Source organism: Stenella coeruleoalba, assembly GCF_951394435.1.
Source record: "Stenella coeruleoalba genome assembly, chromosome: 2".
NCBI lineage: Eukaryota > Metazoa > Chordata > Mammalia > Artiodactyla > Delphinidae > Stenella > Stenella coeruleoalba.
The window spans coordinates 175,970,290-175,988,272 of NC_137147.1; the positions used below are offsets into that span (position 1 = coordinate 175,970,290).

Below are 17,983 nucleotides of genomic sequence, written 5' to 3' on the forward strand. Positions count from 1 at the left end.
CTAAAATGAAGACACCTGTGATTTAGAAGTGATCTTGGGATGAGGTCCTTTTGTAGAGCGTGGAACTCCTGTAGATAAGTGAACTTTTTCTAGTAGTTAAACACAAGATTGGCTTTGGGAAAGACTATTTGGAGTGGCTTTATTCCTTCTCGTTTTGCTACAAGGTGGGCTGAGGGGATCCTGTGAGATTGGATTTCTGATCCAATTTTGGTTTATCAAAAGGGAACAGAAATCTCAGAGGGGGAGATTCATACCCAATCTTTTAGTAATTTTCCAGCACGCTACACTGGGCTGTGGTCATAAATCTCAATAGAAACTTGTTTCCTTCCCTCTGCTGGCAGCCAGCCTCGTTTACTCAGACCATTGAGAGGTGGAAAGCATCCCCGAACCTTCGCTGCCCCCTTCTTGGGAACCAGAAGGTCTCGTAGAGTGGGAGAGAGTACAGCTGACAATGTCTGTTTTTTCTTGCATAGGACAAACCTCCCTCTGATCTCGACCCTTGACTTTATGGCAGCCAGCCACATCCCGGAAGGAAGAAGCAAGGCGGAGTTGGGGCAAGTCATATTTATTTTAGAGGACCCCAAGTGGGCAGGGAGAACATTCAAACACGAACAGGTATGCCACAGAGCAGAGTGGCGCAGAAATCTGGAAAAGGTAATTCAAAAAACGACACTCTTGAAAGGTCTGAAAATCCCCAAATCTCATCTTTCATAGGCACTAGAAATACTATCAGGAAGATTGCGTGACCCAAGATGAGTTACTTTTATGAGATTGTCTGATGGCTAGGGGAAGGGTGGACGGAAGTCAAAGGATTTGCCTTTCTCATTGGCACCGTTTCCAGTTCCTGATTCCCTGCTTGTTGTGATAACTAAACTGGACTCATGTCTCAGTCTTTGCAGAGCCAACACCAACACTGTGATTAGGGATGTACTTTAGACAGTGCCTTCTCCCAAACAGCTGCCTCGTGTCTTGTTTAGAGAGCATCGCCTTATATAAATCAACAGGAAAATCTCTCTGCCTGTCTCCCGGAGTGAAGGGTAGCCCTGTAACCTCCTTCCCGTGAAATGGAACTGAAATCCTGTGCACGTGCACCAAAGGGCCTGGCTCCTGGCTCTCAGCCGGCCATCTGTTCACTGGACAATGGGACCACCTTGTCTTTGGGGCATACAGATGGGTGGACATTTTGCTTTCAAATCAGGTCTCATCTGTAAGTTTGTTTTCTCTGTGACAAAGCTTAAACTGCAAACACCTGATTCTAAGGAAGTCTTTCTTTGGGAAGTATTTGCTATCCTGGGAAGGTGATGTGCAGATTCTATGCCTCCCATCACTCACCTCTGATTTAAAATTATGAGCTGCTCTTTTCTGTGATCTAGTTTGGTTGGGTGATCATTTTCCTGTGTCTGGACAAGTTGACACTGCAAGTAGAGCTAGAGGATTTTTTTCCCCTGTGGTTCTCTGTCTTAAATGAAAAAGGTGCAAATTGCTGAACCTGGAGTAAGGTGGCTTGAATTGGAATTGAAGGTGAATGATTCCTATAAGGGAAACTCCTTTAAGAGATACTGGAGGATTATTGATGAATAGGATTACTGTTGGATAGTTTTAAATATCCTCTATTATTTAATTACCCTAACATTGCATTTTTCTTTGAGTATTGTATAGAAATGTATCTCTATAAGTACATCTAATATCTAGTTTAATAAAATAAATAATGTTTAAGTGAAGTATCGAGGTGTCCCTTTTCCTCAATCCCTGGTAAACAGAAAGAAAAAATCTTATGAACCCAATATTCACTGCATCTTTTTTTTTTTAACATCTTTATTGGAGTATAATTGCCTTACATTGTTGTGTTCGTTGCTGCTATATAACAAAGTGAATCAGCTATACGTATACATATATCCCCATATCCCCTCCCTCTTCCGTCTCCCTCCCACCCTCCCTACCCCATCCCTCTAGGTGGTCACAAAGCACTGAGCTGATCTCCCTGTGCTATGCGGCTGCTTCCCACTAGCTGTCTGTTTTACGTTTGGTGGTGTATCTATGTCAAAGCCACTCTCTCACTTCGTCTCAGCTTACCCTTCCCCCTCCCCGTGTCCTCAAGCCCATTCTCTACATCTGCCTCTTTATTCCTGCATCTTCACTGTAGACTATTTCCCTGCTTTCAGTAAAAGTATCTAGATTTGAAGAAATCACTGTACACGAACAGTGGAAAATCTGATAGATTCCAGGAAGAAAGATCATTAGCTTTATAAACGTCCCGAATGTGAGGTTAAACTTAGTAGCAGGAACCCACAGGCTACTTTCTTTTTTATACTTTACTTGTATGTATTTACTGTAACAGCATGCACTCTCTGTAGAACATTTAAAATATTCAGAAAATAACAAGAAGAGAATAAATATCCCTAACAATCCCAATTTCCAGAGATGATAAGAAATACTAAAATTTTGGTATACTTCCTTTCAGTTTTTACATATGTTTAATATATATATGTATATTATTTATATATGTATTATACATATGTAATAAATATGTATTTATATATAATTACAAAATTTAGCCCATACCTTATATATGCTTTTGTGTCCTATAGTTTTCACAACCTTGTAGTGCTTTTCAATTATTACTTAATTTTCAAGATCCTTTTGGGAATTAGGGGTTGGATGAGAGAATACCTATGTTCTAGTAGATTGGTCTACATTCCTTTCTACTTCTTTATTCTACATTATTTAAAGTTGAACTATTCCCATCAACTAATCATACATATGTGTCAAGGTTTCTTCCACCACTGCTCTTACTTTACTAACCTTTACTCTCCTGGTTCTTGACTCTTTAAGAACCATGGGCTTATATCAGCCACTGTCCAGTGCTTAGTAATCTCCAGGAATTCTAGCGAGTGTTTTGAGAGTTCCGTCATTACTTACTTTCTCTTACTCGTATGAACAACATGGTATTTAGCTTCTGGGCTGTCTGTTTAAGTGCAGTAGAATATTCTGCAGCTTATCTGGTATCAGGGCTCTCACGTCTCTATAAAGCGTCCCCCAGCTGGGAAAGATCTTTTTTGTTGTTTTTCCTCTAAAAAGATGGCAGAAAATGAAACATTTGACCAAGCTGTTCTATACAGCAGACATTTGTATTATATATATATATATCTCATAGAATTTATTTGAGAAAATTTCCTTTTTAGATTTCCTTATTTTAAACGAAGTTAAATTATCTGGATGAAAAACAGAAATTCACGCTACTGTACAGATTTTGGAGATTTAAAAAGAGACTCTCTAGACATTTTAAAATATTTGTGGAATTCATGTGAATAATTTAAAGAAGTAAAGAGTTGAATTTTTCATACTTTCTCTCAACGCCCTGTCACTGTAGTGATGTAATTGTTTTCCTTTTATGTCTTGCATTTTTTTTCTGAATGGGAAGAATAGTCAGCAAAAAAAATCAGGGATGCCCAAAGAGTGTCATTTCCCATGGTCCAATGTAGACTATACTCTTCTCCTCTTATGTCTGCTCGCTAGACACTTCAGGGCCTTTTGATTTCAGGTTGGATTGTGTGGGGGGCATTGTAAGGGAATTTGACCGTAGACAGATTGAAGGAGTTCTTCTGCCATCTGTGGTGTGTGAGTCTAGTCAGTGGCTACTTTCTTGACCAGCCAATCTGGAAATGGCCCGACTAAATGGATAATGCAGAGAGCTTATCCCAGGAAATGCGATCTGGCTGGAGCCCTGCCAAAGCACCAGTCTAGGAGTTAGAAGACTTAACTTATAGTCATGGCTCTGCCATTTGGCCGTGTGGCATTGGGCAAAGCACTGTACCTTTCCTGAGATTTGATTTTCTCCTCTGTAAAATGGGAAGATTGATACCATCGTGCCTGCTTTCCAGATTTATGGTGAGGATTCAATGGGAAGATGAGTAGAAAGGCACTCTGTAAAGCACACAGCCCTAGACAGTTCTGGGGTGGAAGTTATTGTTATACAAAGTGTGACAGGGTGCAAGTGGCCAGAAGAGCACACACATTACGTGTGATCCAACTAGACTTCTATTGTGTAAGTTACAATTTGTATTCTGTGAATTATATTTATATTATGACAGTATATGTTTTTGAATTGCCTGAATGATAGTTGCTTGTACAGGTAGATTGAGATACGCCTGGATCTGTAAAGACTCGCTTCCTTTGCAGAGGATCTTTTGAGAAGAAAAACAGCTAATATCCTACTATTGTTCTAAGCATGAACACTTTGTTGGTGATGAATCTCAGTTGGAAGGTAGACCCAGAAGTCAGGAGGATGTGTAGGAAATAATTCCCCTTCGTTGTGAGGGAGATTTGGGGAGAAGGTAGCTTGGGTCTGTAGCCTAATGGATTACTAAGTCTTCACCAGGAATTCTGGGTAATTCTTTACAGGGCTATTGGCACAGCTCCGTAACCACAGACCTCCCACACAAGGTAGACTGCTTCCCCTTACCAGAGAGCAGGTCAGAACACAAGTCTCTAGAGAGAAAATGAAGGGCCTGTGGTGGAATGTTTAGTTCCTTCTTCCAAATGCACTGATAAGTTACTTCACGCAGGTGAGAAATAGTGAGGGACAGAGAGAAGAAAAGAGACGGCATCTTCTGTGCTTCTGATGTCCGTCCATTTGGGAAATGTGGACCAATGTTTGTCACACGTAAGTGTGCACCCTGTCCTCTGGAAGAGAGTGAACAAAAGATGGGGCAAAAGACAGGAGTGTTCCTCTGATGGAGGTCCCTCCACACAGAAACATGTAGAGTAGGAAAGAAGAGTTCCATTTAACAGGGGGCTCAGTTGGTGCCTCACATCAAAGCAATGGTTTGAAATATTCCTCAGGTTATTATCACAGGCTCAATGTCAAGCCACCAGAGAACCACACACTGTTAGGGATGGAAGGACGTTAACTGTGAATCTTGCCTTAGTTACTTTCCACTCCAGTTAAATTGCATTATAAAGTTTGTGATTGACCTCATTAAGGGAAACATTTCCCCGTGTTCATTTAACTAAAAAGAATTTCCTTTACCGTTTCTTAGCATGCTTTTTATGTCACTTTCCATGTTAACATTTAACAATCCTTCATTTTGTGAGGGATCCTAACGTCAACAGAAGTGAGTCATGTGAGGTCAGATGACAGATTATGTCTGGAGTCCACGAGGCCATTCAGTTTATATTTGTTAAAATTAAGGAAGTTCATAATTCTGTATTTTATTTATTATTTTATTTATTTATTTTTGGCTGTGTTGGGTCTTCATTGTTGTGCACGGGCTTTCTCCAGCTGCGGCGAGCGGGGGCTGCTCTTCATTGTGGTGTGTGTGCTTCTCATTCTGTGGCTTCTCTTGTTGCGGACCACGGGCTCTAGGCACGCAGGCTTCAGTAGTTGTGGCACGTGGGCTCAGTAGTTGTGGCGCACGGGCTTAGTTGCTCTGCGGCATGTGGGATCTTCCCGGATGGGGGCTCGAACCCACGTCCCCTGCATTGGCCACTGCGCCACCAGGGAAGCCCCTAAACTTGAAGTTCTTAAGAGACTCACTGGAGTCACTTGAACTCCTTGTTCCTCTTCTGAAAGATGTACTATTTAAAATGGGGTCTATGAAATGATGAACCGATGTCTGAAGGTTATACACAATGGCCTGGCCAAAGCCTTGCCATCCTGGTTGCCCCTGATTGAGGGAAGACCTCTTCAAGGGCTGCAGGATCTCATTAAAGCTCTTGGAGGAAACGGCCATGTCTCATAATTGCAAAAGGAATGTGCATAGACTGATTGAATAGTTTGGCTAACAGAAGTTAAGGGAATCCTCTGGAGAAAAGGAAGGAGAGGGGGAAATGAACAGAGAAGTCAAAGAGAGGAAGAAGTTGTGGAGTGGAGAAACGAAACAGAAAGAAGTTAGGGTGGTTTTGAAACGTATCTGTGCGTTCTGTGACACTCCTCCCGTTGAGGGGCTAAGATGCAGCCGCTCTGCACGTCCAGCCTTTTCTATTTCATGCTCTTCATTTGCAGTTAGTCTCTGATGACTCCTCTTTATTCTTCCGGTAGAGGTTGCCAGACTAGTCTTCCTAATGCGCAACTCTGATCACACTATGCTCTGGCTCAGACATTCACTGTCTCCCATTATTTCCTGGACCCAGCAAGGGTGGTGCCCTGTCAGCCTGACTCTGTTGGCATCCACTGCTCCCACCCCAAAGACTAAGGTCATTCTCCACGTGGGTCCTTTCATTCTTGTCCTCACGTCTTAGCTCATGCTGTGCCCTCAGAGTACAGTGGAGGTACTCTAGCCCACTTCTCTTCCTGCCAAAGTCTTAGACATCTTTCAACTTCCAACGTGATTCCCCTATAACAGTGTTCCAGCTCCCTCCAATATGCGCTTTCCTTTTAATTTGAAGCCTATAACACTGTCAAAAAGGTGTCATTTATGATAAGATCATATTCTAACTTGTATTTTATTTTGTATACTTACTTATTCTCACCTTCCTCTGACTGTATATAAGGTCTATGAGGGCATGAAGAGGGCTTTACTCTTATTTCCATCGTAAGGAAGATTCTGGTAGAATGCTAAGCACCCAGTACTCAAAAATTATTCCTTAAATGAAATTCTCCCTTTCTCTTTTGGCACTTTATGAAACTGCCAGTATCCTTGAAGAGACTTTATTCCTTCCTTTCCTTTCTTTTAAAAATGATTTTCACAAAGCACAGTGTCACATTTTTAAAGATAATTTAACATCAAATTTATTGTTCTTAGATGTAATATATGCATAGTTTGAAAGCTAAATAAACTGGTAACAAAAGAGTGAGTAGGCCTGTGCCTCTGCCTTCATTTTTTCCTCCCCAAACCCCTTTACAGAAACAAATACTTACAACTTTCAGCTATTTCATATGGTTTTTAACAAGAGGTGCTATTGGACTCTAGTCCCCATTGATATAGCCATATCCATATAATCCTAAAGCACTGTAACCTTAAGAAATGACTTTAAAAGATAATAAAATCTGATATGAAAGCAAAATTGAAAAATGTAGGAAATATTCTTCTTTGGGATGAGTTGGAGCCCTGAAAATGTAGATTCACGTGACTGTCTCTGTGTCCTGACCTGAGTACAAGGATAGTAAACAAGAGACTCTTGCTAGATCTTTCCAGATTGCTTTCCAGAGAACTGACACCAAATTACACCAAAGGAATGACTCTAATGGAAAACTGTCTTCTCAATAAAATGATGATTTTGAGGTGTGTATTAGGAACGATTCCTCATTCTCAAATATCCTGAGATTATAGCCAGTGAGCTTTAGGTGAACTCTGGGTAAGATTTTAGAGTGAATTATTAAAAGAATGACTTGTGAGTTCTCCAGTAAGGAACTGGTCTTCATCAGCTTCAGTTTTCTAAGGACAAGGTAATCACGTATTTTGAAATGCACAACGTACGTAAGATGGCACATGTTGAACTAACTTCTTTCAGCGGCAGGCTTTGTGGGCTTCTGACTCAGGGAATCGTACAGCATTTTTAGATTTTCACGAGGCATTTGATGAGATTGCTCATGATATTCTCATGGATGAGATGGAAGAAGCTGGCGAAATACAACCCTAATGAGAGAGACATGGTTTCCCTACTGCAGAACTTAAAGTTGAGTGGAAGTCATAGGGAAATTGTTTTCAGATTGACATGAAGACTCTTTAAGCAGAAGGACGTAACTTCCCCAAAAGGAAAAGGACTGTTTGTGACCCTGGAGATATTTGAATGCAGATTGAATGGACACTTGCCAGGGAAGGTTTAGAGGCAATTTGAGGACTTGGAATTCAATGTCTTTTAAGGTTTTTTTAATCCTTAGGGTCTGGGATTCTTGCTATAGCTAAAGGCATGTGAGATATGTCCTCTGTTCCCAGATTATAGCTGGTGCCACATAACCCAGCCAGGTTCTCATGGGCAGGTCATCTTGGTTATTAAAAGAGGATGACAGTGGATACGGGTGAAACAGTCTCAGCCACAGGAATGTCTAATGAAACACCCGTCCTCCTGACGGGGACTCAACGTTTCATCATGCTGAGACCAGGACAGTCTCTGTGTCGAAGCCATTTTCCTGGGGGAGTCACCTGGATGGTCAGCCAGGGGTCATGCAGCCCAGTTCAGAGAGGCTGTCACGTGATGCTGACATCATAGATTGGTCAAGGTGGTCTTACCTGAGGCTTAAAAGATGGACTCAAAGACTGTAAAGTCGTGATTCCAAGACAGTGACTCAGTGACCCGGAAGAAACGAGGATTCCCTGTTAAGGCAGGCCTCTGGGCCAAAGCCGACCACCCACTGTCATCAAACTGCCCGGGGGAGAAGAGCAACGTTCTCCACCTCCCAACCCTCCAAGCAGCAGCCTAGCCCTTTGGCCTCAGGGCTTCTTGCCTCCTGCTGTCAGAAGGCTTTGAGGAGGAAACCGTTGCCCTGAACTTTGAATGTGGCTAATGGCATTCTCAGGACTTTCTCACCAGAGGGCTGCCCCATCACCCGCCCTGATTAGGACAGGAAGTTGGGAGCCTGGATGGCTGGCTTCCTGCAGGCGGGGCTGGAGGGCTGAACTACAGCCAGCAATTCGTGGAGGTCACTAGGTCGGCGTTCTCCTCTGTGTCTTCCGGTCCCCTGAAGCAGCATTTTGAATAAACGGCTCTTTCCTCTCACAAACCAAGATGTGAAAAATCTTCTGGGGTCCCACTCGCTGCTTGCCCGATTCTGTTTTCTGCTCCCCTTTCTTGCATTCTCTCAGATTTCTGTCTTTTGGGGGAGTGTATCGTCGTGACTAATAGGAGTGGGGCAAATAGGCCACAAGGTTCATATTATTCCATTTTGGGAATGGTCTTAGTTACAGGGATCTCATCTGTTTTTGGAAAGATTCTGTTTTCTTAGAGGTCTTTTCCTTGCAGCAATCAAGATTTTAAAAATTCCACAGAGAAATATTTCCATTCCTGGTCATGCTTGATACCATGCATCACTTAGAATTGGATGAACATAATTAAAACAAGCAGGAGATTCAAATACATGCAGAAATATCAAGACTTCTGAACGCCAGCTCAGGAATATAAAGTCGACGTCTCTCATTAGCGATGCCTCTGTTCTGTTTTCCGAGTTACTGACTCCATCAAGGGCTACCTGCATGCATGTCCTCTTAAAACATGCAATTCCTTAACTACTGACAGACCCCCGGACTTTTGATAATGATGATTTCTTTAGGACAAACAAACATAAGGTGCTTGGAGGAAAAAAATTCCTACAATGTAAATAACACTTCACATACCAGCCTGGCTGCTGCATGATTAGAAATCATTCTGTTTTCTTGTTTACTCCAAGTTCATCACTTAGAAACCTCTAAGTAAGTCGTATACTTATCCAGCCTTCTCTTTGAAAGTGATCTAGGTGACTTTTGCTATTTCACTATATGTGTGTGCCCAGAGATAGGGGAAATCTGGTATTTTTTTTCATCCTCTGATCTCCTGGTTCATGTTATCTGAACTAAATGGCAATGATTCCATTCTCTTGAGTTTAAAATTTATTCGGGATGTTCCCACTGCTTCCGTCCTCATATCGTTTTTTTTTTTTTTTTTTTTGCATAGAAGAATGGTTTTTTTTTTAACATCTTTATTGGAGTATAATTGCTTTACAATGGTGTGTTAGTTTCTGCTTTATAACAAAGTGAATCAGCTATACATATACATATGTCCCCATACCTCTTCCCTCTTGTGTCTCCCTCCCTCCCACCCTCCCTATCCCACTCCTCTAGGGGGTCACAAAGCACTGAGCTGATCTCCCTGTGCTATGCGGCTGCTTCCCACTAGCTATTTTACATTTGGTAGTGTATCTATATATGCAATCATTGTTTCTTACCTGAATGAATGAGTCCTTATAAGAAGTGGTCTCATTGGTTTTACTCTGATTCCCTTATAGTCCTTTCTCCACATAGTAGCATGAGAAATTAAAAAACAAAGCACCAAAGCCCCAGGAAATTGGATTATGGAATTCCCTTTCTTGAAACTGCCCCATGGTGCTCCACTACACTTCAATCCAGATTCTTTACCATGGTTACAAGGTCTTACCTGAGCTAGCCCCTGCTTCTCCCTCTGACTTCCCTTTTTAAAAAAAATTTAATGTTTTGAGTTTTAATAAATTTATTATATTTGCAACCATCATTGTAATCCATTTTTAGAACATTTTTATCATATAAAAAAATTATCATGAGACCATTTACTGTCCATCTCTATTCCTCCCTCCAGTAAAGTACAGGTCTACTTTCTATCTCTATAATTTACCTCTTATGGATAGTTTGTATAAATGGAGTCATAAAATATACAGTCTTTTGCATCTGGTTTCTTTCATTGAGCATCGTGTCTTTAAGTTTCATCCATGTTGTGACCTGCATCACCATATCATTCTTTTTATTTCTGAATAAAATCCCATTGTATAGATGTATCACATTTTGTTTATCCATTCACCTCTTGTTGGGCATAAGGATTGCCTCCAGTTTCTGACTATTATGAATAATGCTGCTATGAATAGTTACATACAAGCCTTTCTATGGACCCACATTTTCACTTTTCTTGGCTACATTCCTAAGAGTAGGAATAGCTCCTATGGGGAACTGTTAACTTTTTAAGAAACTACCAAACTGATTTCCAAAGTGGATGCACCATTTTACATTCCCATCAGCAATGTATGAGGGTTCCAGTTGTTCCACATCCTTGCCAATACTTAGTATTTTATCCATGATTATAGTCATTTTAATGCTTTTTCTGCACCTGTTGTGAGGATCATGTGAATCTTTTCCTTTACTAATATATTACATTATTTTTGGATGTTAAACCAACCTTGCATTCCTGGAGTAAATCTCATTTGGTCACGGTGTATAATTCTTCCAATATGTAGCTGAGTTCACTTTGCTAATTTTGTTAAGGATTTTAGTGTGTTTATTCGTTAAGGCTTTTTTTTTTCTTGTGGTATCTGTTTGTGGCTTTGGTATCAGGGTGATGCTGACCTCATAGAATGAGCTGGTACTTTTCGCTCCTTTCTTTTCTGAAAGAATTTATGAAGAATTGGCATTAGTTTTCTCTTTAAATATTTGAAGGAAATTACCAGCAAAGCCATCTGGTTCTGGGTCTTTCTTTGTAGGAGGATTTAAAATTGCTGATTCAAATTATGTACTTGTCGTAGGCTGCTTCAGATTTTTCATTTCTCCTTGAGTCAGTTTGTATCATTCTAGGAATTTGTGCATTTCATCTAAGTTGTCTAATTGTTGGCATTAGGTTGTTGTAAAATTTTCTTATAATCCTCTCATTTTTGTAGGTTTGACAGTGATGCCCCTTCTTTCCTTCCTGATTTTGGTAATTTGTGTCTTCTCTCATTTTCTTCGTTAATGTAGCTAAGTTTTTGTCCACTTGGTTAATCTTTTCAAAGAACAGGCTTTTGGTTCTATTAATTTTCTTAGTGGTTGCTCCAGAGATTACAATATGCATCTTAATGTATCACAATCTATTTCAGAATAATACTAACTGAGTTCCAGTAAAATTCAGAAACACTGCTTCAATATAACTCCATTCCCCCTTCTTTGTGCCACTATTATCATATATAATACATTTATATTTGTTATAAGCATGACAACACAGTGTCATAATTGTTGGTTTATACAGTCTTATGCATTCTAAAGAAGTTAAGAGATGTATTGAAGAAAAATGTATTTATAGAGTCTTCTAGATTTACTCACATATTTACCATTTGCAGCATAATTAATTTCTTCTTGTGGCTTCAATTTATCATCTGGTGTCACTTTTCTTTTGCTTAAAATATTTCCTTTAATATTTCTTGCAAGCCATAATTGCTAACAACAGACTCTTGCAGTCTTTGGTTATCTGGGCTTTTCTGTATCTCACCTATGTTTTTGAATAGCAGTTTTGCTAGATACAGAATTTTCGGTTGACAGTTCTTTAATTTAAACAATTTGAATATGTTATTTCACTGTCTTCTGGCTGTCAAGAGATAATGCTCCATGGATATCTTTATGTTTCGCCATGGTCAGGGCTTTCCAGACAAAGGGCACTGGAACTTAAGTTAAAAGACACTTAATGCCCACAAGCTTTGAAAGTTCAATGTAGAAGCTTCCAGAGAGATTTGGAGACACATCCCCTGGAGATTATTTTTGTTTGTATTCCAAAGAGGGAATTGTATGAAGGTAGTCAAAAGGTACAAACTTCCAGTTGTAAAATAAATAAGTACTAGGGATGTAATGTACACCATGATAAATATAATCAACACTGCTGTATGTTATACATGAAAATTGTTAAGAGAGTGCATCCTAAGAGTTCTCATGACAAGGAAAATTTTCAACAATTTTTTTTCGTTTACTTTATATCTATATGAAATGATGGATGTTCACTAAACCTATTGAGGCAATCATTTCATGATGTATGTATGTCACACCATTAGCTTTACACCTTAAATTTATACAGTGCTATGTGTCAATTACATCTCAATGAAACTGGAAGGGAAAATAAAGCATCTTAATCTTAAAACAAAAACCAAACACCTCCCCCATCCCCAGATCAAAGGGTAATACAAACTTCTCCTTATCCCCTCAGAGAACAAACTTCTTATCCCCTCAGAGAAGATTGGTTTACCTTCCACACTAAAGGCTTCCCCCCCAACCCCTCAGAGTTACAGATGTGCCACTATTAGCCCTGAGTTTCATAATTTTGTGGATTCCTCTCCTGAGCTATAAATCTTATTGGAAGTGCAGGTAATATCTGGTGCTCATTGCGTTGTTCTGTGGGAAACTGGGAAATTGACATAAGCTGCTCTGCAAACAAAACGCCTTTTCCTGAATCCAGAGGTCTCCTGTTTCTCTTTACATATATTTGTATATTGAGAAATCAGTCATTAATATTTGTTTGCCCCTATATAGAATTTGTTTTTCTCTTGCCGTTTTCAAGATTTTCTCTCTGTTTTTTTTTTTCCCCAATAGTTTGATTATGATCGGTATAGATGTGGACCTCTTTGAGTTTATGTTACTTGGCTTTATTGAGCTTCTTGGGCCTGTAGATTAATGTTTTTCATCAAATTTGTAAAGTTTTCAGCCATTATTTCTTCAAATATTTTTTCTGCCCCTTTCTCTCTCTTTCTCTGTCTTAGACTTCCATTACAAGTATGCTGATGCAGTTGATACTGCCCCCCAAATTTCTGGGCCTCTATATATTTTTCTTTAATCTTTTTTCTCTCTGTCCTTTAGATGGGGTAATTTATAATGCTCAATCTTCAAGTTTATTGATTATTTCTTCTGCCATCTCAAATATGCTGCTGAGACCCTCTAGTGAAGTTTTTTCATTTCAGTAATTCTACTTTTCATTTTTTTAATAGTTATTTTATTTTTTAATTAAAAAATTTTTAAAAAATTATTTATTTTTGGCTGTGTTGGATCTTTGTTGCTGCGCGCGGGCTTTCTTCTAGTGGCAGTGAGCAGGGGCTACTCTTCATTGTGGTGTGTGGGCTTCTCGTTGCGGTGGCTTCTCTTGTTGTGGAGCATGGGCTCTAGGCACACAATCTTCAGTAGTTGTGGCACGGGGCTCAGTTGTTGTGGCTCATGGGCTCTAGAGTGCAGGCTCAGTAGTTGTGGTGCATGGGCTTAGTTGCCCCGTGGCATGTGGGATCTTCCCAGATCAGAGCTTGAACCCGTGTCCCCTGCATTGGCAGGCAGATTCTTAACCACTGAGCCACCAGGGAAGCCTGTAATTCTACTTTTCAACTTCACAGCTTCCATTTGATTCTTTCTTATAATTTTATATCCTTATTGAGATTTCCTACGCACTGAATCATTGTCATTGTACTTTCCTTTAATTTTTTTAAACACAATTTTTCTTTAGTTCTTTGAACATATTTATAACAACTGTTTTGAAATCTTTCCCTGCTAAATACAACATCAGGGGTCATTTTAAGGCAGTTTCTTCTGACCCGCGTTTTCCTGAGTATGGATCATACTTTCTTGTTTCTTTGTATGTCTCATTTTTTTGAATACCTGACATTTTAGATAGTATACTGTAGCAACTACCGAGTCTGACTTTATTTCCTTCTAAGAGCTGTTTTTGTTTTTTCTTTGGTAACTAACGTGGATTGAATCTGTGAATTCTGTCTCTCCTGCACTGTGCAGACACTAATGTTTTCTTCTTGCTTTATCTTTAAGTCTGGTTTCTGAGGAGTTGCTCCTGTGTTTGCATTCAGCTTATTGTTCAGGTGAAGACACATCATGGGTTGTGTTCTAATACCACAAGGTTTTAAGGCTTCTACTCTCTGCTGATAGCTCTAGGGGAGGGCGGCTGTGGAGAAAAATTCAAAATTCAGGCCATTTTCAAGTCTACCTGGGCTCTTATTTCCTTCAGGCTCTTTTATGTCTTCTTTGTGCTTGTGCACAGGGTCTGTTGACCAGGGGTGTGTGGGTGACTTGGACTTGTTTTGGTCTCTGCTGTACAGGCACACAGCTTCCAGTCAACCCAGGATATTTGGAAAATTTACCAAGTTCCCAGAGCTGTTTTTCCTCTTGGAACTGCCTCTTAAATTCCTAGGTAGTTTGCCAATCTGTTCCTTCCTCCAAACAGGACATCAATCTTAGTCTACTGGAGTGGCTGGCTCTTCCTTTCACTTGCTGTTGACATGACCACTTTAACTGGTAATGTTCCAGGTCAAGTAAGCCCACTATAATGGTAAGAGTAAAGCTGCTGGTTTCCATGGTCTAGCCTGACCTGGTTGTACTTAAGTAGTTTAGGGATTGGGAAGTGAGGAGAGAAGGGAGCAGCCTCAGTGAAGAACTGTTTGCTTTGATCACATGGCAACCAAGCATGAGGGAAAGAGACCCCCAGATAGGCTACGTGGTGAGGTAAGTCAGCCTAAGGTTAAAATGTTCACAGATAATATTCTAAAAGAGCCATTCCCAGGGATAACTGAATGATGTTTGCACTGACATTTTATTATGAAATCTCTATGAAGCACACATTGGCAGAGATGACTTCTCTAACATTTCCTATACAATTACTATATGTATTGCTTTTGTTTTGTTTTTTTGCCCTACCAAATTGTTATATGTTTAGTCTGTTCACTTAGATGAGATTTTACTGACACAGTTGACTATTAAAATAAGTAATAAAAATAAGGAGTTTAGGGGGGCTTCCCTGGTGGCGCGGGGGGTGGTTGAGAGTCCGTCTGCCGATGCAGGGGATACGGGTTCGTGCCCTGGTCTGGGAATGTCCCACATGCCGCGGAGCAGCTGGGCCCGTGAGCCATGGCCGCTGGGCCTGTGCGTCCGGAGCCTGTGCTCCGCAGCGGGAGAGGCCACAACAGTGAGAGGCCCGCGTACCGCAAAAAAAAAACACGAATAAATAATAAAAATAAAAAAAATAAGGAGTTTAGGGAAGTGTGTTCAGAACAGTCTGGTGAACTTTGATTAAATGAAAAATTATACTCCAAGAGACCTTGGAAGCATTGCCAAATAGCCTTAAGCAGGGACTGAGAGGGGAAATCTGTACTGCCACTGTCTTCCAGTAATTTCTCCTTCTCCATCTCTGTTAGTCATCTGACTGCAGTTAGAATAACATTTATTGCTTTCTGGTTAATGTTCTAGAACAGATGATCAGGAAGTCATGAAAGCAGAGACACAGGGTAATCTTAAAATCAGTGAGGTGTCCTAACCAGCCTTCCCTCTCGATTTGCTGTAATTGGTTACAGGCAGAGGAGATAGAGCATTAAACTGCTTCATCCTTACTCAGAATATGTGAGCAGAGCTGAAGCATAAGATAGAGAGTTAGTCTACAAGGGTCTCCTGTATAGAAAAGCGTAGGAGTGGTGTAGATAGAGACTACTGGGGAGGGGGCGCCATTCTAAATCCCAGAGCCTGAGATTCCAACAAATTTGGTTATGGGGGCTGGATTGGGGAAGGGTAGGAATATGATAACACCAGCCATCCTTCTTACCTGTGTAACTTTTTTTTTCCTTGGTAAAGGGGCTCTATCACCCATTTGTCTCATTACTTTCTTCTTAGGAACCAGTGACGTTGCTGACCGGGGGGACCTCAGTGTGGACATTTCGGGGCTTCTGGCTCATATAACAAGCTATGTTGTACCTCATTCCATCTTCTTTGCAGTATGTGGTCTTAGGGTTTAACCTTCAGTTGTTTTCTTTTTTGCAACATATGCTCTGGTCTTTATTCCGGATCCTCAAACATTGCCTTTTGGGTTGACAGAGTCCAGATCTTTCTCTACATCTACCCTCTGCAAAGAGCATTTTGGGAAAATGAGTTGCACTGGGTGTCCTGCTCTGATGATCTCAGTTGACTCTTGGTGGCAGGCATTGCGGGGGCTGCCTCCCTGGAGATTTGGTTAGCCACAAAGTCCTCAGGACTGTGCCTTTGAAATGTCTCATTTTTTCTTTGGAATGTTTCTCTTCTCTTCCCCTCTCTGTGTTGCCATGACCACCACATTTTCTCTAGACTAATTACCCATGCTTGGCTTTTTGGCATGAGTCTTACTAGCAAATCAGCCTCACTCCCTGCTTAGAAACTAAGAGGCTCCCTGTTTTCTTACTATGAGGAGCACATCTTCCTGCCTTGGTCTAACCTGCTTCCGCAGCTGATCCCACACTAGCCCTCCAAGGATGTATCGTATCTGTCTGTGCTCTTCATCACAGACCCTCTGATCCGCACTGTCTCCAGAACATTTTCCCTGAAGCTTGCTTGCTGTCATATGTTATTTTACTTTAATTTAATATTTTATTTATTTTATGTTATTTTATTTTACGGAGTGTACTTTTCCTTCTCTTCTGCATATTCACATCTTATTTAGCCTTCAGTCCTCTGTCCTCCAGGGAGCCTCCGTGGATGCTCCTGTGCTCGCTCTCCTATGAACTTCTCTTGGGTTTCATGACTATCCGAATAACTCAATGAATTTTGCATTGACTCCTATTACCCACTGATTGTTTTCAAATCTTGGTTTTCCAAATTAAAAAATCTTTTTAAATGATAATAATTTTATTACATATTTCTCCAGTGTGTTTAATGTGTTCCCAGCAGTCCTGGGACCATACTAATTCTCAATAAGTAGTCTTTGCTTGATTCATTCTGCACTTTCCAGCACTGATGAAGACTGTGGTCAGTTCCACAAATGTAGCACTTGTTCCTTTCTTCACAGTTACTCCAAGATATTTTTAACTTCCTTAGGGCACTGTCTGTTTTGGCATTTAAGGGGCAGGATAAAGTGGCTTAGGCTACTCCCCTGGAAATCCTTTTTCGTAACACAATCACTCATGTGAGCAGGGTTCTTTTGTTTCCTTTAAATGCCACTGAAATGTCCCCCTTTATCCTATTCCCTGTCTGCTAGGAGTGCTAAGACCTCTCATATGTAAGGATTTCCACTTAAGGTGTTACTTCATTCTTTCGCCACTGCCATTTCAGTCAAAACATGTACACCGAGTTTTAAAAAAATTTTCTCTAAGCATTGTCATTCTGTGTGGATTCATGCTAGCCATGCAAATGTACAAACATTGTGAACCCTGAAACATAACCACAGCATTCTGGTATCACATGGGTTATTGTTCCGAAGGTAAGTGAGAATCTTGGTCCCAATACCCATTATACTAAATACAGCCCAAACTTCTATTTTCCTCAGGTCACTGGATTTTAGTTATTCTATTTTATAGAATTAGAGGTGAAAATTAATCAACTTGTAGGGAGTACAAGTTGGTTGTACTTCCTTCTTTTCTTAGAAGGAAGAGTGTCATTGATCTCTAAAGAACACTGGGTTTTGATTTCCATATTACACAGCATGAATTCAGTCATGTATTTCCAACAGCCTGCTCAGATTTCTTTACTCTGTTCCACTCTCACCCACACTTTCAGAGGTACACGTTTTGAGTAATTTTCTGCTGGAAGTAGAATTTTTCTTGGGTTAAAACTTCACATCTCCAATTCCATTTTGTTTCGTTCCA

At 40.4% G+C, this 17,983-nt stretch overlaps 1 protein-coding gene across 9 annotated transcripts in view; it reads left to right on the forward strand.

Annotated features, from left to right (window-relative positions):
- Positions 1-17,983, forward strand: part of LOC307180909 (uncharacterized protein) — a 310,399-nt gene that overhangs the window by 44,237 nt on the left and 248,179 nt on the right. For 7 of the 9 annotated variants that reach the window (XM_079911506.1, XM_079911501.1, XM_079911509.1 and 4 more), the window contains exon 2: positions 474-654. The exons of 1 other annotated variant lie outside the window; for it this stretch is intronic. The gene's annotated coding sequence lies outside the window, so the exon portion shown is untranslated. The remainder of the gene's footprint in view (positions 1-473; positions 655-17,983) is intronic. One more of the 9 variants, XM_079911505.1, reaches the window with a different exon arrangement.